Consider the following 26,527-nt stretch of genomic DNA (forward strand, 5'->3'; position numbering starts at 1 on the left):
TTTAAATCTCTTTAAAAGGTGATTTGCTAATGCAAAACTAATTATAATGTATCTTGGGATTTATAGCATATGTTGGAATAAAATGTATGGTGACAATAGCACAAAACATAGGCAGGAGGAAATGGAAGAATACTGTTGTTAAGTTTCTATCACCATAACTGAAGTGATATAAAATTATAAAATTATAGACTTCTCACAGGTATACTGCAAGAAGTTAAAGAAGTATATTATAAACAGTAGAGAAAAACCACCAAGAAAAAAATTTTTTTAGAAATACAGCTAATAAGCCACTAGTGGAAATAAAATGGAATCATAAAATAATGCTCAATAAATCCAAAGATGACAAAGAGAAGAAAAGAAACAAGAGCATATGAGACATGCAGAAAACAAATAGTTTAAACTTTCCAACCACTACAGGTGAATAATATGTCTCCCATCCTCCTGATCTTGGGGAAGGAAGCCACTGGGGTCAGTCAGGGCCAACACTTCAGTGTCCCATCACGAAGGGGAATCACGGTGTGAATCATGGCCCTAGCAGACACTCCCCCAGGACAACCTTCCTGAACACTTTCTGAAAGGACACTGCTAGGGAAAACACCCTTGGACCTTCCTTCGTCACCCAGCTAGCCAGCCCAGCAGGCAAATAGCGGCACTGAGCACTGCTTGTGTCGAAAGGAAAGCCAGCGTGCTGGGATAGAACAAGAGCGCCCCAAGACCACATCTGTGCAGAAGTATCTCCCCAGCCAAGGTCTCCCCACGTGTCAGTCTTCTGCCCTTACAGACACTAGAGAACGGAGGTCCCCATGCCATTTGCATGTTAGCATGGATTCGTTAATTAGATTAGTTGGACTAGGCCTTGAAACTAACCCTGGGAGAAAGAACTATTAAGCAGTAAGTTTTCTGCGTTGCTGTGAAGCCAGCAATGGTGGGCAAAAACATGTAGCAGAAAGAGGGAATTACACCCTGAAGCCCAGAGCTCCTGTTTCAAATTGCCTTTGGGGCTAGTCCTGTTGATTCTTTCATGGTAGGAATGTGGTGGCTCTTAATCTTTTTGAGCTGGAGGCACATCTTTGACTACTAGAATTTGGGGTGGAATATTTGGAAAAAATTATTACAAGACAGAATGACACCAAAGTCAGCAGTGACTTTACCTTAAGTCATCACCAGAGTCTAACAAGCCCCCATAGCAGCTTTTTTTTATCCCTTTATATCATCATGTCACTGTTTGGAAAAGAGTCTGTCTGTGGTCCCCCAACACTCTCACTTACATAACCTGAGACAGATTTGTCATGTGGTCCAGTCAACACAGAAGCTCAGTCGGGGTTTTGGCTTGTGTGGACTTTCCTTTGGGGGCAGGGGAAGTTTAGGGCTCCACGTCGCACCATTCCTCCTGCTAAAAGAAAGTTGGCATTCTTCTCTGTCCCTGCTGGCATGATCTGCTTGACTCATTCTGACACACACAGAATCCTCAGTTGTGGCAAAAACTTAACTTGATGTATTAACCAGGATTTGGCAGCTCCCTGTGAAATGATCAACAGGAGCAGAGAGGCAAGAGGAAACGGCTCCAGCCCCAGGAAATTCAGCTCGATTCACTCAAGGCTAACTAAACACCTGCCAGCCACGTCCAGGACCCTGAACCTGAGTGAGTCACAGAGGATGGGCTCCTGCCGAAGCTCTTCGGCCTCGGGCCATATCACCGCGCGGGGGTAGTGCCAGGGAGAAGTGAGCAGACCGTCCATGTACGTCAGAGATACATTTTCCTTTTTTTCCCTTTGGGAAGATGTTCTTGGGAATTCTTTGCCAGGAAGTTGGTCACTTCCTGCCCAGATCATGAGGTTTCTGAAAGGCATAAATAGCTTCTCTTGCCACGTGGAATTCGCTGGCGATGCCTCCATAGGCCCGAGGCAGGCCTCAGGGAGAGTTTTCCAGCATCGGAAAGGTGAGTGCATCAGGGAGCCTGGGGACAGGAGGCAGAACTGCCAGGCAAGCAGCACAGGCTCTTCCAAGTGGCCTTGAGGGCTGAGGGCACAGGGCAAAAGAGGCAATTCTGCTGGAGAAACTGCCAGAAGCAATGTGCTGAACAAAGAAGAGTGGAGTAAATGATGAGCAAGAGTAAGAAAATGTGTTTGTGAGGGTCTCAGAGGAGAAGCAAAGCCCTGATGGAAATGTCAGTAACTGAAGAGTAAGGGACGAAAGGCAAGCTCGTGTAGGAAGGGGTCAAGCCTGCAAGAAGGGGAAGAAAACAGCAAGTGGTAAGGCTGAATGCTGTGACACTCACCTGGTTGTGCCAGATAAAGAACTTCCCAAGTGTGGGCTTGATGTCTCATTCAAATTTGCATTACACATACTATATTATTTTTGTGTAGCTTAACTGGGTACTGAGTTCTGTTGGTAATTTATTCATGAGAATGATTAAATTATCATCAAATGCATCCTTTTTGGTTAAAGGTATTGGTCTGTCCAGGCAAGAGGAACCTGCCTCAGGCTTTTGCTTTAGAGTCTTACTACTCAGCATTGGCATTACCTAGCAGCTTATTGAAAAAGCAGAATCTCAGGCCCCACCCCAGACCTGCTAAATAAGATCCCAGGAGATTCACATGCACATGAAAGCCTGAGAAGGGTGCTTCCTGCTTCTCTCCTCACTGGACAGAGTCCTCAGAACCAAGGAGATTTGGTCACCCAGAGCTCACCTGCCCTTCTAGACCATGCTCCAGGTTGTTGGATGCCAGAATCTTCTGCCTAAATGGCCCTTCCTGATCCTGCCTCCAGGACGTTGTATGACCTTTCCCCAGGCCCATCTTCCCAGAGCCCACCTCACTGCCTGGGTGAGATCCCTGCCTCTAACAGATAGTCTCAGGCGGCTGTTTGCAGGAGCTGTGGACAGAGGTTGGAGCTCAGGCTGGAGCACCCACAGGCTTGCCCATGAGGGCCCTCAGAGAAAGCCAGGAGCAGGAAGAGAAGCAGGGACAGATGGGGGGAGCGGGAGTCATTGTTTCCTGAGATACCCCACTCCAGTGCAGAATTCCCAGGAGTTCAAGAATTCTTAATTTGAAATTGTTCTTCCAGGTCATTAGGAAGGTATGTTGTCAAGGTTGAATAGATCGTATTTCATTTAACAGTTTCTTCTCTCAATTCATAGCTTTTAAATAACTCCATGTGTGCTTTTTTCTGTGCCGCACAAATAGCTTTGTTGTACCTAAAATGCACAAATCTGGGGAGAGCCAAAGAGCCATCCTCATGTCGACTGCTTCCCAGGCAGGGTAGGACTGTCCCTGAATGGCTCTGTCTACAGCCCACCTACCCAGTTGGTGATAAAAAGGGGACCATATGCTTTATAACCTGAGGAGAGGTGTTTTAAAGGAAAATACAGATGCTAGAAGGTAGAGCAAAGACAAATCAGGCATCGCCCATCAGCAGAGCTGTAAGAAGAGTGTCCTGTTAGCCCAGAAGAGAAAAAGATTAGCTAGGAAGTTTCCAGTGTGAAAGCTGGAACTTCTGGGACAAAGGGGTTTTGTCGGAGGGACATTTTGGTGGAAACAAGGTGGAAAAGTACAGCTCAGTCTGGCTAGAGGACAGGAAGTGTAGAGTGAGTCCTGAGGGCCAGGTCTGCAGCCCTGGGACGTACCAGGCCATGGAGGGTCTTTTTTAAGAGATGGACACTTTGCAAACTGCTCTGCGGCCATCTTTATACCATGAGAGGTTGCTAGGATGTTACTAATATTTTTCTCACAAAATTTATTTATATAGCTATAGATATAAAAGATAATATGTGAAACAACTGTGAATCTACATGTGTGAAAATGAATTTAAACACAGACCTTATACCCTTCACAAAGAAATATCATAGACCTAAAAGTAAAACACAAAACTATAATACTTCTAGAAGATAACATAGGAGAAGACCTAGATGACTCACGGCAATGACTTCTTAAATATAATACCAAAGGCATAATTTGTGGAAGAAATAAGTGATGAGCTAGACCATCAAAATTAAAAACTTATCTGCAAAAGACCGTGTGCAGAGAATAAGACAAGCCTCAGACTGGGAAAAAATATTTGCAAAAGACATATCTGACAAAGGACTGTTACCCAAATTACACAAGGAACCCTTTAAATTCAACAATAAGAAAGCAGACAGCCCAATTTAAAAATCGGCAAACAGGAATAGACACTTCACCAAAGAAGATACACAGATGGCAGGTAAGCATACGTAAAGATGTTCAACATCATATGTCATTAGAGAATTGCAAAATAAAACAACAATGAGATACCACCACACACTACATATTAGAATGACCATATTCCAGATCCTTGGCAACACCAAAATGGGCAAAGGTGTGGAGCAACAGGACTCTCCGTCACTGCTGGTGGGAGTACAAAATGAAATAGCCACTTTGCGAGATAGTTTGGAAGTTTTTAACAAATCTAAATATATTCTTACCATATGATCCAGCCATTACACTCCTTGGTGTTGATCCAGATGAACTGAAAGCTTATGTCCACACAAAAGCCTGCACAAAAATGCTTACAGCAACCTGATTTATAATTGCTAAAACTTGGAGGAAACCAAGGTGTCTTTCAGTATGTGAATGGCTAAATAGACTGTGGTACATCCAGACAGTGGAATATTGTTCTATGTTAAAAAGAAATGAGCTATCAAGCCATGAAAAGACATGGAGGAATCCTAAACGCATATCTCTAAGTGAAAGAAGCCTGTCTGACGAAGCCACATGCTGTATGATTCCAGCAGTGTGACATTCTGGAAAAGGCAAAGCTACTAGATTAGTGGTTTCCAGGGGTTACAGGGAGAAGGGGATAAATAGGCAAAGCAAGAGGAATTTTAGGGCAGTAAACTATTCTGTATGATACTCCAGTGGTGGACACATGTCCGTGTATATTTGTCAAAACCCATAGAATGTGCATAGTTTCCATAGAAATGTAAACTATGGACTTTGGGTGGTAATGATTTGTCAGTGGAAGTTCATTGACTGTAGCAAGTACCTGGTAGGCGATTTTGATAGTGCGGAGGCTTGTGAGGAGGGATGTTTGGGAACTCTGTGCTTTCTGCTCAGTTTTGGTATAAACCTAAAACTGCTCTAAAATACAAAGTTCAAAAAAGGAGGAGGAGGAGGAAGAAGAAGAGGAAGAAGAAGACAAAAGACAATGTGAATAAAAAAATAAGTAGAGAAAGAAAAAAGACTCTCATGCAGAAGAATTTCAAATAAAAAATATATGTAGATACTCTGCCCTTGGGGAGGTGGAGCATAACTCCCCATTCCTTCCTTCAGGGTGGACTGTGCCTAGTGGCTTCTTTCCAAAGAGTACAGCACGGGAAGGGGAAGAGGGAGTAATGTTATAGTGAAGAAACCTGACAAACACAACCTCAGCCAGGTGACCAAGGTCAACATCACCCCAGATCAGTCCTGTCGATATGTATCCTTGCTGTGATGGGATGACAGTGGCACTTTAACTCTGTGGTCTTCCTCCTAAAAAAACAAAACAAAAAAAAACCCCATCATCAATCTAATCACAAGAAAACAACAGACAAATCCCAAAGGAGGACCATTCTGTAGAATATTTGACTCATATACCTCAAAACTGTCAAGGTCATCAAAAACAAGGAAAATCTAACCAACTATTATAGCCAAGAAAGGCCTAAGGAGACATGACAACTAAATGAAATGCAGTTATCTGGATGAGATTCTGGAACACAAAAAGGACATTAGGTAAAAACTAAGGAAATCCAAATTAAGAATGGACTATAGTTAATAATAATATATCAATATTGGTGCATGAATTATAACCAATGCACCATACATAGAACATGTTATTAGTACGGGAACCTGAGCACCAAATACGTAGCAACCCTCTGTACTAGCTTTGCAATTTTTCTGTAAATCTTGAAGTATTGTAAACAATCAGATTTATTTTTTTTAATATATTGAGCATACTTAGATGGTTGTTACCCTATAGTGTCCACTTGCCTTTAGAAATGCTACGTCCACGTAAGCATGATGGGCGGGCAAAGCACGCAGCCTGTGCTCAGTGGGAGCTTGAGGGAGGCAACACTTAACACTCAGCCATTGGCTCTCATTAGGCCTCCTGTGTACGATTTCAGCCTTCATTGTAGTGCTATTCAGTGTTTACTGTGGCCTGAACATTTGCACAACCATCCCCTACAATTCTGCGCTGGTCAAGAGGGTGTGGTATAGGGGTTGTCTTCGTCTGCTTGGGCTGTCGTAACAAGAGACTGCAGACTGGGTGCCTCAAACAACAAATCTATTTCTCACAGTTCTGAAGGCTCAGAAGTTCACTGTCAAGGTGCCAGCAAGGTTGGTTTTATTCTGAGGTCCCCCTTCTTGGTTGGTAGGCAGCTGCATCTTGGTGTGTGGTTCCCTGACCTCTTCTTTGTGCCCAGAGAGAAAGAGAGACACAGACAGATGGACAGAGACAGAAACAGTTCTCTGGTGTCTTTTTTTAATAAGGACACTCATCCTATACTGGGAGCCCCAGCCTCTGACCTCATCTAAACCTGGTAACCTCCCAAAGACCACAGCTCTACATACCATCCCACTGAGGATGGAGCTCCAACATATAAATGTGGGGGGACACAGTAATTCACCCCACAATATGGCTAAAGCCCTCAGCCTCGGGGGTCAAACCACCTTGATTCAAACCCTGGCATTACCCCTTATTACCTCTGTGACCTTGGACAATTTACTCTGTGCCCATCTGCGCCTCTGTTTCCTCCTCTGTGAAGTCAGAGATACAAAAAAAAAATACCTCCCTTGCAGATTCCTTTGAGGATTAAATGTGTCAATATATACCAGTGCTTAGACAGTGCTGGCATCTAAGTGTGAGTGAATGCTAGCTGTTATCATCATTATTATGAAAGCAGTTCCTGCTGGTATTTTTCTCAATATATTATATATAAAAGTGTTCTGAAGTCAGATATGTCTGAGAAAAGCTGCAACAATGGAGAAGTTCTTAAAAGGGGTTTCGAACAGGGAGGGTCCGCCTCATGCTCTTTCTGCAGATTCCCATCAAAGACACCGGCCGAGGTTGCCTTTCCCTTCCTTTGTTCCTTGCCTCCTTTGCCCGGCTGGAATTTTATGTTCTTGGCGCATTCTGAGTTTTAATTTGGAGGAAAAAGGATGAAGTTACATCCAAATCTGTAATAATATTACAGTTCTCAGCTCCACCTCATCTTTTTATTTATTACCTAATAAACATCTTTGTATTTATTGAATAAATAAAAACAGACATCTAATGAATAGAGCACTTAGTTTTGCATTTAAACCATTTGAATTCCAAGTACAATTTTGATTTCCCAACAAATGCCCACCTTTATTCCATGGTTAATCTTAATGGCTATTTTCTTCCTTGCCTACCTCGTGGATTTATCATAGTTATTGGCTGCACTTGCCCTTCAGTTAGGCTAAAATAGCTTAGCTCATCTTCCACCACATATATGTGCCCTCACATTTTCCATTATTAACTTGCTACTCTTATTTTCATGCTTGGTATCATACCCAGACTGCACTTTAAAAATGTTTTTAATTGTGGTAAAATACACAAAATGTATAATTTGTCATCTTTACCATTTTAAGGGTGAAGTTCAGTACTGACTGTATTTTATTGCTAATGCTTGTTTTATGCATCTACATACCTTTAATTTGTGGACTATGTAAATACAATGTATACATATCAATTTAAAAAAAAAAGTTCTCAGATGCCTTGTAACAAAGGAGGGCGTAAGTGGAAGTTTTTCTTTGCTTCCTTTTTTTTTTTTTTTAATAGTCCCCCAGCTCTGTTCCACAGGAAAAGGTTTGGTTTTCCAAGAAAATCTTCATATTCTGGATAATGGTAATTGCTATCATAAACCTCTCTGGACAGCTGATAATACTTTATGTTTCCCTGATAGCTTATCTTTTGAATAAAAAGATATGCATCTCTTCTGTTCAGCCTTCAAATGGGTGAAGACGCAGAATAGATGAGTGTGGTTCCTGTTTGGCCAAGAAGGCAACCAGGGGAAGAGTGAGCAACGTGCAGTGTTTCAGGGCATGCTGGGAAGGAGAAGCAGGGCGGCCCCTGGCCGTGACTGACAGCCTGCTCCTCTGGGCTCCTCCAGAAAGCTCTGTGCTCACCTCAGCTAAACTCTGTCACTCACACAGCTCTGCCTGTGTGGGGTCTAGTCTGGCCAGGAAAATGAGATGCTCATATAAAAGCTCAAGGCCACATTTAAGTGGCAAATAAACAATACAGATAGTAAAGGTAGAAACTGTGGGTTAGAGGGTTAGACATGGCTTCATGGGAGAGGTAGGATTCCTGATACACCTTGAAAGGTGGATAGGTTGTTGGAGAAATAGGAAGAATTAAGGGCCTGTTGTTAGGGAAAGTGTATGTAAGCAGAGAAGGAAATGAATAGGACACGTTGAGAAAACCTGTATCTTCCCAAACCATTTTACTATTAATTTTCATCTTCTCCTGAACTTGAGTTTGTTGGATTGACTTTTGCCATTTGCAAAAGCTGTTTTTGGCTTCCACCTGTCCTCACATCCAGCATTTACCTTTTTACATTTCTGTGGACGAGAAATCTGTCTTCTCCCCTTTTTGGACATTTGCTTCCGGAGGGTAGAGGTCATCGCCAGGATGAGCAAAGTGTCTGGGAAAAATACAAGGAGGTCCTCACTCCTTGCCCGAACCCACCCATGTACCCAAGGTTAGACTTCCATCCTGGTAAGAGACCCTGGGAGCTGTACTGGGGGCTGATCAGGTCTTCAGACACTCTGGGGTGCCTGTGACTAGTTAACTTGGGGGAAGAGCTCCTCTATCACTGACCTAGAGCTTCTCCAACTGGGATCACACGTGGAGTCTCCATGACTGTTTATTCAACAGCAACACTGACCAGTCTGGCCTCAGGGTCAGGCCTGGCGTAAGCCTGGACCCTGAATGAACTGATCAACCTTATGGTCTCTCCTGACCCTCTGAGGTCTCAGTCTGGTTACTCAACTTATCCTGATCATGTGGCTTAGCCAGGAAGAAAAGGCTTCTGGGCAGCATGCCATTAGGAAGACTGTCCCGCAGGAAACAACACACCCTTTTATTTATGCTCTTTTCCTTTTCCCCCATCAAATCAGATTTTGCTTTCTCACACTACTGAGGTGAACCGGACAAAGACTTGTGTTTAATATGCAAAAGCAGTAGCTCACATCCAAATTGCTATTATCCCTGAAAAAAGACTTCTTTCAGCACTTTAAAATCCTTTAGCTATTTACTTTCATTGCATGGGTTACATTTACCTATTTTTTGTTGCAAGTTTTATATAGCATAATCACAAGAAAAGGGAAGCAGTTCTATACTAGTATTTCTTTTTCTAGCCAGTCATCCCATTGAATTTTACTAAAAAAAAAGAAAGAAAATTCTACCTGGATTTCATGTAAAGGAATTGCAAATAAGATTTGCATTAAAAAATTACATTTTATCATTTTTTCTTTCTGTTATCTTATTTTCCAAGACAGACAATGAAGTCATTGACACATGCAAGTATAAAAGCACTGTGTGCCCTCAATGTCTTTTGGTTTCCTCATCTGTAAAATGAAAGGTTTGCGCTGAGTAGGTTATTTTTTAAGTTCCTTCTAGTTTAATATTTATCATTCTACAGGAGGATATGATACAGTTTTTATTGGAAATTCAAGATGCAACATCATTTAAAAAAAAAGGATTAGGAGACACAAAAATTATCCTGGAATAGATTAGTGACCTCCATTTAAGACCTTCCAGTTCTAAGAATGGTCAGCATTAGCATGAACATATGGAAGTCAGCAGTCCTTCCATGGAATCATTCTACCTGGACTTTAAAATTTGTAGCCACAGGTTTTGAGGCAAATAATGAAAGTGTGTGAAATGGTGGAGTGAGAATCTAAGGGCAATGGTCAACAGTATGTGACCCAGTCAACAGAACACCTGACCCCTACCTGAAAGTGTATAAATAAAGTAAACTATAAAACACTGTACTGGCCAAAACACATAAAAATATATAGCTTTATTTGCTCCACAGACTATTGGTTTCCCATCCTTAAATTCTAATCCAACCACTCTCTTTCATATTTTTTAAAGGAAGACCAGAGTGGGGCAGTCATTTGCCCAAGGTCACACAGCTATCTGTGGCGAGCAAAGGACCAGAAGCCCGGTTTCTTGATTCCTGTCAGTGTTCTTTCATCTGATTATCCCCCAGCTTGGATCTGCTCCAGCCACCTAAGTCTACTGATTGTCCAAACATGAAATGGACTGAAAGGTGGACTTCTTGCTTTCTGAAAATTGTTTATACAATGCCCACCTCATAAAGGTCAAAGGAGATCTATGTTAAAGTTACTTCTACAAAGTGCTGGCATGTTATGGAGTCATTATTAAATCATGAACGCTCTAGAACAACACCATCTAAGAGCCACATAGGTAATTTAAAATTGTCTAGTGGCCACATTAAAAGTAAAAACAGTGTATTATCATTTCAACTTGTAATAAATATAGAAATTATCAATGAACTGTTCTTTTCCTCATACAAATCTTCAAAGTCTGGTTTACATTACAGCACATCTTAATGTGGACAGTCACATACATTTCAGGTATTCAATAGTCACTGTGGCTGCCACATTGGACAGTGAAGTTCTGGAAGCTTCCTTGTTGTTCCATTATCATCCTGCTCACAGTCAACCAAACAAGAGCGAAAGTCCCCAGAGGTTTGTCTCTTTGAAGCCTCCTATTGCTGTTTAATTAAATCCCTAAGCAATGGCTGAGCCACTTGCATATGCGGAAGACGATTTAAGAAATCTGTCTCAAAGCCAAGAACTTAGCTTCTGAGTACAAGGGGGAGAGGCAAGTCCTTTGGGCTAGATGCCTTGAAAGAGGTGGAGTCCACATTAAATCAGGTGCCCTCGTGTGGTGGTGGGGGAAGATAAGTCACTGACAAGGAGAGAGAAAAGTGGGACAGAGAAATGGTCCTATTAGGGTCACTGTTTCCCTCCCCAGGCCACTATGAAGGAGAATCTACAGTGCTTACTCACTTAGTTCTCACCTGTCCATGAGGTAGATATTACATTATTCCCATTTTATAGAGGAGAAACTGAGGCACAGAGAGGTCAAGTAGCTAGTAATCAGCAGAACTAGTGCTCAACCCCTAGCTTCAATATCTAGCGCTTAACCTCTGGGCTATACTTAGGATGTTCTCACACCATCTCCAAAAACACATGGGCCACACGCACATTTGCATAAGATGTGCCTCAGTGTTTGGTGTTTACATATAGGTTTATTTCTGTCTGCATGACTGAATGGCCTATTTTCAGGCAAATTTCTATCTGAAACAGTACATTGCTTCCCAATAAAGCGGTAGTTTCTTAATCTTTTTCTTTGCTATCTCTTTTCACTCACTGTTTCTGGTAGACTCCTGGGGACAAAACTATATGAGGAGACCACACAGAGACCAAGGAAGTTGGAGGTGAGTGCCAGGAATCAGCAGGGCTGGCCGCCAGCAGAGGAGACGGCATATCTATAGCATCTGATCCAAGGTGGGAGAGGTGGGAAATACCAAAAATTTTCTTTGTCTATTAGTTTTTCCTCATACAATATCTCCTACTAGCATGGCCACTGACACTTGAAATGTTATCACAGTATCCATGATCCATATGTGACAGCAGAGATTGTATTTGGTTATATCTCAGTACAGACAGTCCCTGACTTCAGATGATTTGACTTGTGATTTTTCAACTTGATGATGGTTCAGAAGCAATCTGCATTCTGTAGAAACCGTACTCCGAATTTTAAACGTAAATCTCTTCTGGGCAGCGACAGCCCAATCCTCTCTCGTGATGCTGGGCAGGGCAGAGAGCTGCAGCTCCCGATCAGCCGCACAATCACCAGGGCAAACAACTCCTACACGGACAACCATTCTGTTTCTCACTTTCAGTATGGCATTCAATCAATTGCATGAGCTATTCAACACTTCATTATAAAATAGGCTTTGTGTTAGATCATTTGGCCCTACTGTAGGCTAGTATAAGTGTTCTGAGTACGTTCAAGGGAAGCTAGACTAAACTGTGATGTTTCAGAGGCTAGGTGTATTAAGTGCATTTTCAACTTACAATGGGTTTATTGGCACATAACACCATCTTAAGGCAAGCAAGATCTGTATTCCTAGAGGTGGCAGCCAGCATTGGTACACACAGGGGCAGCCCAAAGAAGGGAGCCATTCACAGACTCAGCCTGGGGGTGTCCCGAAGCCAAATGAGAATGACTTGGTGTTATTTACAGCTTCAGATTCCACAGCATGTGAAGCTGTGGGCCACTTGAACCACAGAAACGCCCAAGACCCCTTTCCCCCGAGGCTAGTGAGGTCTCTGAATGGTTCCCTTCTCTGGCCACCTTCACAGCCCTTCTTTCACCCCTGGTTTATGTATTTACTGAAACCCCTGCACAGTGCTTAGCACACAGTAGGTGCCCAATTCCCTGGAAGCACACCACTTGGAACCATTTAGTGAAACCACTTTACAAAAAATAATAGCTGTCATTCATGTACTTCTTTATAGAGCATTTTCATAAACCTTCTTTCCTTAACTGTCACTACTTCCTTAATTATTAGTCAGGAAAGGAAAAATCTTATTACATTTCCCTGGAAACAAATAAATAAACAAACTGAGGTTCAGAGGGCTTAAGTAAATGACCCAAGGTTCCTGCAGTTAGTAAGTGGAATGTCTGTCTCGTTACTAACAGGAATGCCTGCTCAGGTTCCCAGGTTCCAAAACCCAAGTGTTGCTCGTTACCTGGAGGAGGAGCTGCAAAGCTGCGGGTTCCCTCCTCCCACCGCCCTCACTTGCCCTCTGGGCAGCCAAGCTGGAGATGGACAGAGCCACCTTTAAGAGAAACCGTAACAGAACTGCCCTTCTCTAAGGGGCTCTTGCTTCCAGGGCACTGAAGAGCCGCTCCTCTGGTTCAGCCCCCTTGACTGAGGACCATCCTGGTGACAAGTACTGTGCAAAGTCCTGGGGGTGCAGAGAGGAGTAAGACAGGTGAGCAGCTCACATTGCAGGAGAGGTTCCTGGCTGTTTCTGCCGCACAGCTGAGTAGCTGATGTGCAGGTGCCCTTGGAAACAGGGCAGGAGGCAGCAATGGTCAGAATAAAGGCAAAATGTCAATAAGAGCCCCAGAGCAGTGCGAGTAACAGAGACCTGCAATGCCAGCGGAAGTTGCTTCCGAGCTCCCCTTCCCAGCCCCCATTCCCGCTGTCCCCTCTCAGACTGTCTTGCTGGAGACAGGCCATATCTTGAGCTCGCTGACCTCATAAGCAGTGGGGGAGATTTCCCCGTTGAGGGCTTCCTCCCCACCTGGACAGATGGTCATCTCCTGCTGGGGTGTTGGGGTGGGATGGGGGAAATGGCAGGGGGAGAACTGTGGTCTGTCATCTCTGGACACAAGGCCTCAGGCCCTCTTCTGGCCTGGCTGGGTGCCGTTGGTTTTGCATCGTACCGCGTGAGAACAGGAGCGTTCAACCTGAGAATTTGACCGTTCTGTTCCAAGACTGTAACTCAGGGAGTGAACAGGAGAAGACATATGAGGGACTCGTCCTCTGGTGAGTAGGAAACTCTGGGGGCTGAACAGAATTATTTTCCCACCACCATCACCACCAACCCCAGAGCTCACCTCCCTCCTCAGTAAGGGTCAGCCTGATGGGGTTTCACCAGCCAGGAGAGAATACTCCTTAGGCTAACATGAAGGCTCCTCACTTCCTGGAATGGATGGGAGTTGTATTTTTTAGCAAGGAAAAAGCCAGCAGACCTCTCCCCACTGCCTGTCTCTGCCCTACCCAGCTTCCCTCCTGCCATACCTCTGAGCTGGCACCAATCCTCGGTGAACCCCCTAAAGGCCAGCTGCATGGCTGTACAGCCCAATTGCTCCAAGGATGCCCCGAGAAGCTCCATATCCCATCTACTCACAGGGCATTGGTATTGAAGGAAGTGAGGGCTGCTTCCTGGAAAGAAAGGTGATGCTAACATTGGCTGACCACCTGGCACTGCTGGGCCTAAATCAGTTCTCACCACAAACTTAAACAAAGCGATAATGACCTCTGCTGCACAGATGGGGAAACTGAGGCTTGGAGAATCAGAGAGATGAAGTGCCTTCCCAAAGTCACACAGCCAGCAAGCGGCTGGGCCCGAGTTTCATCACAGACCTTTCAGGACTCCAAAGCCCTGCCTTTCCCATTACACTGCTTGGTCTTTTGGTATTTTGAGCACCACTTGGATAACGACTTAATATTCTGGTGCACCAGTGGCAGGCGAGGCAGGGGACAATTGTGGCTTGTTTGTAACCCCTCCCCCTCTTGGGAAAATGATTCTGTGCAGCCCCTAGGGTTTCCCATTCAGTGCAAGGCCTGGGCCCTTGTATTTTAATAAGCTCCCTGTGGTTCCCACGTGAAAGCCTAGTCACGGACCACTGAAGGAGCCTTCCCGAAGCCCACCCTGTACGCACCATTGGGTTCCTGAGTGCTAACTGTGCAGGCACTTTATGTGGCTCATCTCATTTAATCCTCCTGAATTCAGGTAAGGAATTTTCAGTAAACTGTGCAAGGTGCCATAGCTAGAAAACGGTAGACCAGGGCATCAAACACATAGTCTGACTACAGGCTTAGCTGCTACCCCATGCAGCCACCACTGGCTCTGCTACATTTTCATGGGATCTTCTGGAGAAAATGCCTTCCCTCTGGTGCAATGCATAGTGGGAATAACTCACCAACCACAGGTCCAAGGTTCATAGAATATTCTGAGACAAACAACAACACTGACATTTCCTTCCCCTTCCACCTCAGATCAGATGCTACAGATATGCCAGTAACCTTGCTGATAGTCAGCCCCGCCGATTCCTGGCATTCACCTCCTACGTCTTTGTTCTCTGTCTCCCCGTCATACAGTTCTGCTTCCCAGTCCACCAGAAACAGTGAGTGGGTGAAAAGAAAAATTAAGAAACTATCACTTTATTGGGAAGCAGTGTACTGTTTTAGGTTGAAATTTGCCTGAAAATAAACCAGTCAGTCATGCAGACAGAAATAGTGTTAGCTAAGACTTGCTTTTACCACTGGGCCAGGCACTATTTTAGTAATTTATAAATGTAAACTCCTTTCACCTTTACGAGAACCCCACCGAGTAATACAGCTCTCCTCGTTTTCCATATAAACACACGGAGGTGCAGGGTTTAAGCAACTTGCCCCATGTCTCTGAGATTTGCCTGGTAGAGCCATGATTTGAACCCCAGCAGTCTTGTACTGAAGGAAACTGGGCAAGCTGCTCGGCTCAGCAACAGCCCCTGGGACGGTGTGGGCTCTGCCAGAAGGAGGGGCAGCATGCTCTGAACAACCTCTCGTTGATCACCACCCCTTCTCCAGCTTGCTCTCCAGAGTTTCCAGGTCATCATCGGTTTTCCAAGGGTAAAGGAAGAAGGAGACTGGAGTCCACCTTTTGTTTTGTTATACTTCTTATTAAAAGGACTTTTTTTTCAAGGTAAAAATTGTGACTCTCCTCCAGATATAAAACGAACACATGTTAAAGACTGTTTCAACTCATTACTAATGAAAGGACTAGGCAGGTATTACAACTGGTTCAAAGGAATCCAGAGGACAACACATTTCTAGATCAGGAATATTGAAAAGAGTTTGCAAATGGTTGCAAAACTGGTTTTTCTAGGGTGGGGAAGTTGCCTCTCCAGTGAACAAAATTCACTTGCATGTCTGTAAGTGAGAGTTATTTTGCATGACTATCAGTTCTCTACTATTGACAGATTATAAACTAGATCAAAGGCAATGAAAGGCTAGAATCAGATAATCTCAAGGGCAAAGCTCTAAACAATGCACAATTTTCTGAGACACTTAGTAATTTTTTTTTCGCTCATTTCAAATTTCCTTACATTCTAAGCTGCTAGAATCTTTACAACATTCACATATCATTGTATTATCTGAGTAATTAATATATGTCAACTGTGTTTTTAAAAAAGAATACAAGCTCAACACCCTGACCATTCTCTTACCTTTTTTCTACCTGTAAGACTTCTTTCTTTTCCTCATTCCGCTGATACCAAATGTATTTAGTTTCTATTCTGGTTTGATAATTCCAATATCTGACTCTTTGTAATGTTTTTCTTCTGTTTGCCATCTCACACGTGGCATTTTGTTTCCTTGTGTACTTTGTGATTTGTTTTTAAGAACTGTGAGTTCATTCCATTCCTAGGAATTTACCCTAAGAATGCAGGATCCCAGTTTCAAAAAACATATGCACCCCTATGTTTATTGCAGCACTATTTACAATAGCCAAGAAATGGAAGCAACCTAAGTGTCCATCAGTAGATGAATGGATAAAGAAGATGTGGTACATATACACAATGGAATATTACTCAGCCATAAGAAAGAAACAAATCCTACCATTTGCAACAACATGGATGGAGCTAGAGGGTATTATGCTCAGTGAAATAAGCCAGGCGGAGAGAGACAAGTACCAAATGATTTCACTCATATGTGGAGTATAAGAACAAAGCAAAAACTGAAGGAACAAAACAGCAGCAGAATCACAGAACCCAAGAATGGACTAACAGTTACCAAAGGGAAAGGGACTGGGGAGGATGGGTGGGAAGGAAGGGAGAAGGGGAATAAGGGGCATTACGATTAGCACACATAACATGGGTGGGGGGGCATGGGGAAGGCAGTACAGCACAGAGAAGACAAGTAGTGACTCTAGCATCTTACTATGCTGATGGACAGTGACTGTAATGGGATATATGTTGGGGACTTGATAATGGGGGGAATCTGGTAACCATAATGTTGCTCATGTGATTGTGTATTAGTGATACTAAAAACAAAAAAGTTTGAATTCATATTTATTGGATTTTTACCTGCTGGACTTCTTTGATCTGTGTATCCCCCAGAGAGAATTTATGTTTGCTTCTTCTAGACACTCAGAGACAATATCTACCCAGGATCAATTTAAATGAAATTCTTAATTTGAGTTTTTTCTAAGAATATACAAGCAAATTGAATTTGGACCCCAAACCTGAGTTGAAGGCTGGCTTGTGGTGACACATATGTCAAGGAGACTTTTGTTTTCTCTCCAACTGAGGGCAAAAGCCAAGACAATGAGTTCCTTGTTAAATCCCTTTGTAGGGTACCCCACTCCTACCTCAGTTCAACCCTTCAGAAGTCCAACTTCATTCTGGGGTCTCTGGTCTGATCCTGTAGCTTCTGTGGGCCCTGTGATTACTAGAAGTTGACAGATTTCTCCTTGGGGGCTTCTGGATTTAGCACTCACTTCCCCCTCTAGATTTGCTATTGTTTTAATTTTTTGACTTTTTAGTTTATCCCTTCTGCTCTCTGTATGTGTGTGTGTGCGTGTGTGTGCAGACATGCCAGATCAGCAATATATTTTTAAAGTTTTAAAAAATTTCAGATATTTTAGCTATTTTGTAGTGACAGAGCTTCTAAGAGTATCTGGTCTCCCATGTTGTGGGAGCTACAAGTTATCTGTTACTTGTAAAGTAGTTACATAGGGTAATAAAGAAACCTAGGATTTGGGTTAATTCATGCAAAATGGCTGCTATGTGCCAAGTACTCACTGTACTAGACACTGGTGAACAGAATTCTGCCCTTGCCCTCAAGGTGATACCATTGAATTTATAACTCAATTGAATTTAACTTAAATAGTTGTATTAACTTGATACAGCTGTATTAACTTAAATGCATTTCTTAACCTAAAAATAAAAGAGATACTTCCTGGCCAGTGGTAAAGACCAAGTGAACTAATCTATGGATGTTAGGATGATTTCTGACGCAAGTAACAATGTCCCCAATTTAATATAGTTAAAGCAATAAGGAAATCATCACATATTAGGAAGTCCAGAGCTCCCCGGGGCTCCAGGAGAGAATGTCACGACACTTGGCTCTGCCCTCCTGTGTGTGACATTCATTCTCAGGCTAATAACAGGATAACTACAGCAGTGTCCGGAACCCCATCTAGACACAACACCCAGAGAGAAAAGCTTTCTCTTTCTGTGTCTCTTTCCCAAACCTACCCGCCTCCCAAAATCAGACTTCCCTTCATGCTTTATTTGCCAGAATTATGTCACGCGACTTTCCTAAGCCAGTCATTGTCAAGGGACATGGAAATACTTGAGTGAGTGGCTTAAGCAAATGAATACAGACCTTCTAAACTGGGGATAGGGTCACCTTTGTCTAAGCCTCAAAAAGAAAGAAGAGATGAACAAAACTGGGGTTCTGTTAGCAAGGAAGAAAGAGAGAAATGACAGTCAGTAGGTGCCGTACAGTTCCCAAATGCTCAGGACTGTGACCACCTAGCAGGTGTGTGTCTAAGAAATGTTAGTCACCAGTTCTCTCAACTGCGCCCAAACTTCATCTGTACCAACTAGTTTGAGGGCACATTTTACTGCAACTCTTCACTTAGGAATCAAGTCATTTGACAGGTGCTGATGACATTTTTTTCAAAAGCTCAAGATTGACAGTCTCCAGAGGTGGATGCCACCCTTCACACCTTGCCCCGTGTGGCAGAGCGCGGCGTCTGCCAGGCCGGCGTTCTCGGGTTGATCTCCTTCTGCTCTCCTCCTTACTGGTGGGCCCCCCGAATGTCTATGCACCCTTCATTTCACAGCTGGTAAAGAAAGCCTCGCCGGGGATAGAGCCCCTCACCACACACACCCCCAGGCCAGGGAGGGATGACTTCCAGGCCTGTCCTATCACTTCAAACAAAATATAATAAATATGAAAGTTAAACGAAAGACAGACACACAAAAAGCAGACTTAGGAAGACAGACTAAAGAAAACACACACACTTTCACAAAAGGTGGCAAAGGGGAAAACATCTCTCTGAGCCCATTTGAGCTGTGAAGAATCCAGGTTTTTTTAAACCACTTTAGATTTAAAGATTTATTACTTATCCTCTCCTTAATAGCTCTCTTTTCAGCAGTTTCTGTATTCATCTAGAGGCAGGAGGATGAACAAAGGGTCTTTGCTCCTCAAGAAACACCCCTGTTCCTCGTCTTCACACCCCTGTCCAAGGAATCCATGACTCCAGGAAACGTTTTCAGATAAAAGAATTCCTGTTACTGGAAAATATTAAGGCTTTCCTCTGTGGGCTTAAAAGAGCCTGGCCTCTGACTCACAATAAAAGAGATTTACTAAGATGTAGTAACACCTTTTATGTAATCTCAAATCACTTCATCTTTCCCAGATTCAGACTCCTCAACCACACAGTGATGAAGGTTGGAATGGATTGGTAGTTTTCAAATGGTGTAGGTATACATGCATATCTGCATGTCTGTGTACATGTATGGGTCTCTGTGCATTCACTAAGTAACAGAGTATCTTCTTGAATGATAACATCTAATGTGGAACGCCAACATAAAAAGCAGATGTACTTTGGTCGAAGGGTGGTAGGAGTGGTAAGGGTGGAGTAAGAGAGGGTGAGGGGTCTGTAAGAGCCCCATTCTTGGCCTCCCTCCAAGCTGGGCCTTCCCAGAGCCTTTCGACAACCACTGACTCAACTGTTCTCTGTGGTCCCTTCGGGTCTGAAATGCTGAGGTTCTGCTCTTTTGTTCTCAAAAAGAAAGTCTGATTCTCCCTTCTAGAGTCACACAGTAGCACAAACACCTTCCACAATTATAAAGTAAAAGAAAATAAATCCCTTCCCTACTCCCATTTCTGTTTTTTGGCAATATTGAAATAAAACTTAATAAAGAGAGTAACATTTATTCAGGGAATAATAACTAACTCCTACCACCCCTTATCAGAAAATTGCAACTTGACATATTTGTCTCAGATAACTTTTTTAAAGCAAAGAGACAAAACCAAGCAGATAAAGGTGGGTTCCCTTTGTTCATCTCCCCAATCCTATTTTTCTCCTTCTCTCCTCAGATAAACACTGTCAGGACCCAATAATGGTCCCCCAAAAATGTCCAAATCCTAATCCGTAGAACCTTGGCTATGTTACCTTAAATGGCAAAAAGGGTATTTGCAGATGTAATTAAATGATTTTGAGATGGAGAGATTATTCTAGATTATCCAGCTGGGTCCAATGTCATCACAAGTGTCTTTATTAGAGGGAAGGTCAGAGTCAGAGTCAGAAGTGATGATGAAGCAGAGATGGTGTGATATGGCCAAGACCCAGGCAGCCTCAAGAAGCCGGGGAAGGCAAGGGTCTACTCCTACAGCCTCCAGAAGCAACATCGCCCTGCTGACCCACTGTAGTCTCTGATGTTGAGAATTATGTTCTTTCAAGTTAATACATTTGTGCTGATTTGTTATAGCAGCAATAGGAAACTAATACAATGAGTTAGGCAAGTTTCTACCCAGTCCATGTTTTCATCCTTGTGATGGATAGATGAATAAGTGACAGGTGGGGAGGCAGGGGAATAGTTTTGTTTTATGTATTTTCTGTACTCACCTGATTTTTCCAAGAATCTTTCCACTTCTGAGAATCTATCAATACGTAACATCCAGTTCATCCAGTTTAACTGCCACTTACATAGTATTTTGCCAAAAGAATATAGTACAGTTTATGTGGTTCTCAAAAATGGGGATTAGGATATTGAGTTTTTCAAAGCAATAGGCATCCTTGTGCATATTTCCTTTTATCTTATATATCTATATGTAAAAGGTCTGCTAGAATATATATCTAGAATTTTCAGATTCTGGCTTTACTCCAGATTACAGAATAAAGATCACAATCCTTAGCATATGTGCCCAGACTGTTGACAGGGGTTACCCCTGGGGGACAGGAGGAGGATTCAGGGGAAGGATGAGAGGAGAACTTTCAGCATGATTCTTTGTTTGATGTTTGTGTTTTCACAGGCATGTATTACTTCAGTAAAAAAAAAAAGTTATCATGGTATTTAGAACTTAAAATGGATGTTGAAAACCAGAGCTCCTCAGACTAGATACTGCTGGCCAAAAAATATATATATTTTTTAGGTTCACAAAGGGTTTTCAAATACAGAAATAGTCATTTACATTAAATAATTAAGAAATGTCACATAAAAAAACCAAAGTTCCAACTTCTCTTGAAAAATTGGAAGAGTTGGAAACATTGGATCTGTGTTTTCATGTGACAACAAATTGTAGGAGCAAAGTTGGGCTGCTCCCCTGAGAGGAACAAGTATTCTCTTGCTTTGCCAAGGTCCCCACCCAACTCTGTTGCCTTTCACCCTACCCGTATTACTCATTCATTTTATCTCCTCACCTTCTGTAAGCATTTGAGCTTGCCACCCCAGCTGCAGTTGCCAACTAAAAAACAGAACTTCAAGTTAAATTTCAACTTCAGATAAATAAGTGATTTTTTAATATAAGTATGTCCCAAATATTGCTGAGCATCCTGTATTTTTATTTGTTAAATCAATCACCTTTAACCCACATCCCCAGCTTTCAATAGCCTGTTCTCCCCTTCTCCAAGTTTATCTCTTACTTATCTTCTTTACAGACCCTGTGCTCTGGCCAAACCAGATTGTTCACCAGTTTCTGGAACATGTTGTTTGCATTTTTCTTCTGTCTTGGAGGTGCTACTTCTGTTCTTCTCTAATCACCTAAGATTAAATCAGTGTCCTTCAGGACCAAGTTGAACTTCCAGTTCCTTCAGAAATCTTCTCTGCCTTGCGGATTACTTCTTCCTCCCAATTCCCAGCGAACTGTTGGTGGAACTCAACTCAGCATTTGTCATTTTGAACTCCAGCATTACTTATCCTTTTACACATAAAACATCTCCCCAGCTAGCTTATAATCTTTGAGTTTTTACTGTTATTGCACTCCTATTTCCTAATAAATGCTTTGAATAGGGGAGGCAGCTAATGAGAGTGTGTAAGATAAAAGAATGCTACATCAGTTAGCTTTTCATAATTAAGTACCCCCAGAATTTAGTGACTTAAAATAACAAACACTTATTATAGCTCATGATTCTGTGGGTTGGGTGGGTGGTTCTTCTGATCTGGGCTGGTTGACTTGGAGTTAGATGGTCCGGGATGGCCTTACTCATACATCTGGGGCCTCAAGTGGAATGCTGGAGCATTTAGTATGGCTAAAGCCTCTTTCCAGGTAATGCCTGTCATCCTCAAGGAGGCAGGGCAAGGCTTATTCATATGGTGGCAAAAGGTTCCCACCAGTGAGAGCCTCTGTTTGTGTCAAATTTGCTATTGTTGCATTCACCAAAGGTCATATAGCCACGCCCAAATCCCACAGGTAGAGAAATAGACTCCGCTGCTCGTTGGGAAGAGGGACAAAATCACATTGCAAAGTGGCATGCATGCAGAGAGACAAGAACAAATTGGGAGAAGACAAGTAGTGATTCTATAGTATCTTATTACACTGATGGACAGTGACAGTAATGGGGTATGTGGTGGGGACTTGATAATGGGGGGAGTCTAGTAACCATAATGTTGCTCATATAATTGTACATTAACAATACCAAAATAAAAAATTAATTAAAAAAATTAAAAGAATGTGATGAGAAGACTTTTTAAAAAAAGAACAAATCGGAGGGTATTACTGCAACAATCTCCCTGAGCTTCCAGTGTGCTTAGAAATAAATTCACCTCAATTAAAGAAGTGTGCTTCTGTTTGGTCTTGGTCTCAGTATGTCAGTAAAACTGGACTTGATAGCTAAGCTCCTTCCCCCAGGGGCCTTTCCTATGCTGTTTGCTCTGCCTGGAATGCTCCCCCCTACCTCCTTGCCAGGCAGCTTATTACATTTCCGTCGAGTCCCTTCCCAAAGTCCCTTCCTTAGGGGAGCCTTTCCTGACTCTTAAGGCCAGGCCAAGTCTCCCGCTCTACACGTTCAGATGTGGGTGCTGCTTTTACAGCACTTGCCTCCAGTGTTAGGAGTTACTTTGTTGTGTAGTTTATTTTTTCAATGTCATCTGTCCCTCCCAACAGAAAGAGCACCAGGGCAGAGATTGGGTCTCTCTTGTTCAATGTTGAGTCTCCAACATCTAGCACTGTGCCTAGTACAGAGCAACTGCTCAGTGTTGTAGGAATATAAGAATGAGCATATGAATGAATGGCCTGGAATGGGTCTGAACTTTGTCACAGTCGATGGCATGGGAAACTGCACTGTGCTGGGGAGATAAGAATGGGTTGCACAAAATTATTCAAGAACAACTCAGGACCAATTGTATGGTTGAAGACCAGGTGCAGGACTGTAATGCTGGACTATGATGGCCATGGGAGATCAGGAAGAAAGGATCAAGACAGGCCAGGCGGACGGCTTCATAAAGGAGGTAGCACTGGAACTCGGTTCAGTGGAAGAACAGGATTTCGATGCAATGAAATAAGGGAAAGAAACTAATAAATCAAGGCCATAAATCTGATTCTCTGTAGCTCTTGTTATACTGGTATCCTCTTAAGCTACTGATCGCAAGAGGGAACACGCAGGAGAGTAAGTGGAGACCTTCCCGCTATCACTGAAAAGGCTCAAGAAGCTTACGTTTCAGAGGAGACTACAAAGTCAAGTGTCATACACACACACACACACACACACACACACACACGCACAAAACAGCTCATTCAGAGACCAGACTCCTGAGCTATTAAAAGAAAACAATGGTAAACATCTGCTTCTACTCTTCTGGAAACATTGTAGTCTGGATGCTCTCTCTCTCAATTTCACGTTTAACTCTTTATTATGACAACTTCCCAACATACACAAAGAAAAGAGGACAAGAATCTCCATCACGAACTTAACCCGTGTCTGGTGTCTGGGACCAGATGGGAGGAAGAGGAGAAGCCCTCAGCCTATAGCCCACCACCAAGACAGTCCCACAGCTAGTAAACATGGCTTGCCTTTGGTACCCTGAGTCCCTGTTCTCAGTCTGCTTTGTAATGTGTCTGTTTTGACCAAGCACCTGCCTAATAACTCAGCATTCCCTCTCTAAGATCCAACATTTTATTTCCTGCCCTGGAATATGGACACCTCTTACTTAAGTTCTGACACCTGCTGTTGAAACCCCAAGATTCTGTCAGCTGCTCGGCTGACCGTCTTGGAGAGGAGCCCAGGATCTTGGATCAGGTTGCACCTACCCTCGGTCAACCATAATCACATCACACTGGCCTTCCCAGGCTGGCTGAGTCCCATGTGTGTCCATCTCTCCAGTAACTAGCCCCAAAGCTTGCCCCCCTAACTGTAACTCCTGGCCACTCTTCGACTGTGAACATCTGTATGGATTGGGATTCCCAGCTCACCAAAAGCCAAGCTCAGATCTAACGGACACGGGCAGTGGAGGCTGTGGGAGCCTTTACCAGTGTCAGTCTGACTCTGAAACCAGACTCTTTCCCTTCAATCAATGAGTTCTCAGCCCTCTGTCAAGGCCTTTGAGGGGTAGTTTGTGGCAGGATGGCCCTGGAGGGTGAGACTTGGCCATAGAGGTGGAGGGGAGTGATGGATAGAGACATCAGCTCTTTATGTTTTCCCCCTCCAGCCCTGAGGCCATTTTGAGGCTGTTCTACCTGGTAGGCCAGGGACACTAGTACAGCACCATCCTGACTAAAGGCCTCCAGACAACTCCTCTTTGGTGATAAAAAGCAGCAGCAGGTGGCAGCCAAGGGAGAGTTTTGTTTTTGTTTTTGTTTTTTTGGAAAAAACAGCAACTGCCACCGTTTGTGGGCTTTTTTTATGTTTTACCCTTTTCCACATTTCTTTCTGTTTGTAATAAAACCTGCTGCTCTAATAGCCTAGTAGTTTAACAGACACAATGTTTCATTCCTGTCCCAATGCCTCCCAGGGGGCGGTGACTTCTAGCTTGGTTGACAGCTCCACACTCTCCTGTTCCCAGGGTTCCGTGTTGGACGTCATTCACCCTCCAAGGGAGAGTTTTTCTGCACTTCCTTCTCCTTCTCCAGATATGCATTTTAAAGTTTCTGAAACAGTAAGACTGAAAATAAAGTTTCTCCAAGGTCGCTCTGAAAGAAGCAATGTATATGAATTTTACCTCTTAGGGCTGTAGAGCCTGGTAAGTTGGAGAACTTGGGGTCCTGCTGATGAAGTATTATTGAAACAACAGAGAACCAGACTCCAAAAGGCTTACCCGAAGAGAGTCAGCCAAGACTTCGATGTGTAAATCGGCTTGCCTCTGACTCCTTTGGCCCCGGGATGGGGAACAGAGCCCAGCCTGGGGAAGGGCCAAGCAGGACAATGGGGAAGGAGGCCAGAACAAAGGGCCAAGACCTTGTATCCTATGAGCCTGCTGCTTCCCTGCAATTTCCAAATAGCAAGCATTCATTTTACAGAAACTGTGGGCTTCTGATGAGGGACAAATGGAGTCAGTCTTTAGGCTAAATTTTCTCTACAAACTAAGAAATTTTAGAACAACTGATGTTGATGTCTTAAAGGACCAGTCAGCAAATTAAACAACAAAACCCAAGGCTGGTGGGGACGCGAGGGAGTGAAAATGTGGCATCTCTAAAGCATATTATAGTTTAATAAGAATTTTTTAAATCCCAGAAAATATAAAAAATATCTGTGAAGAAAGAAGTAGCCCTTTACAGACAAGCTAGGATATAGGGCCCTGAGGTGGCACAACTCTTCCCTGTTGCTGTCGGGAAAGGCTTGGGAAAGGTAGAATTTGAGCCTGGCCTGGCTGCTTGGGGAGGATTGGATTCCTTCCACATTATGAAGTCCCTACTAGGTGCCAGACACTGAGCTCAGAACCAGGAACACAGACATGAGTGCTGCATGGACTCTGTCCTCAAGGAGGAACTCACGGTCTGTGTGGGCTCCAGATGTTGCACAGAGGACAGAGCAGAGCCCTGGAATAAGGCGTGATGGTTGTACAGCTGGGGAGGTAAGCCGGGGGCATGGAGTGTGTGTGTGCGTGTATGTGTGTATGTGTGCGTGTGTGAGTGGGGTCTGGAGTGTGGAGAAAGAGAGTAGTTCTGGATGGGCTCCATTGAAGATGTAACATCTGAACTAAGACTTGAAGCTTCAGTTTATTCTACAGACTCAGAGGAACAGCATTTAGACAGGGGGAACAGCAAGTAAGACAGCATGGACAGATGCCACATATTAAAGGCAGGGTGAGGACTTAGAGAAGTCTGTGTGACTGGAAGAGAGGACGCAAGTGGAATGTGGTAGCAGATGAGTCAGGGGAAACAGGCAGCGGAAACATTGTGAAGGTGAAGGCCTGTGTGCCAAGGGTGCATTTTTATCATGTAGGAGCCTGGGAGCCAGCCACCACTTTTCAGTAGGAGAAGGTGGGTTCATGCTTACCGTTAGAAAGATCACTGGGAGAAGGGAGTCCATGGCTCAGAGAAGCGAGAGAAAGGGAACCAGTTCCGGGGGTTGGGGGGTGGGATGGGGACACTGAGGCTTTTAAGTAAGGAGATAGCAGTTCATGGGATACTCACATCTGGGTGGTGTGCAAGATGGACTGGAGGCTGGTGTGCTGTTTGGATCTAGGGAGTTCTTTAGGGGAAAATGCCCCGTGAAACTGTTTATTTAAAAAATTC

The 26,527-nt window shown here is 43.5% G+C and overlaps 1 protein-coding gene across 3 annotated transcripts in view; it reads left to right on the forward strand.

Moving 5' to 3' along the window:
• The window catches only part of DTL (denticleless E3 ubiquitin protein ligase homolog), a 132,623-nt gene that overhangs the window by 96,813 nt on the left and 9,283 nt on the right, over window positions 1-26,527 (forward strand). Inside the window, exon 16 of one of the 3 annotated variants that reach the window (XM_073216967.1) lies at window positions 10,120-10,519. The exons of 1 other annotated variant lie outside the window; for it this stretch is intronic. The gene's annotated coding sequence lies outside the window, so the exon portion shown is untranslated. Of the gene's footprint in view, window positions 1-10,119; window positions 10,520-26,527 lie in introns of those variants that run through there. One more of the 3 variants, XM_073216969.1, reaches the window with a different exon arrangement.

Source organism: Manis javanica, chromosome 11 (assembly GCF_040802235.1).
Source record: "Manis javanica isolate MJ-LG chromosome 11, MJ_LKY, whole genome shotgun sequence".
Taxonomy (NCBI): Eukaryota; Metazoa; Chordata; class Mammalia; order Pholidota; family Manidae; genus Manis; species Manis javanica.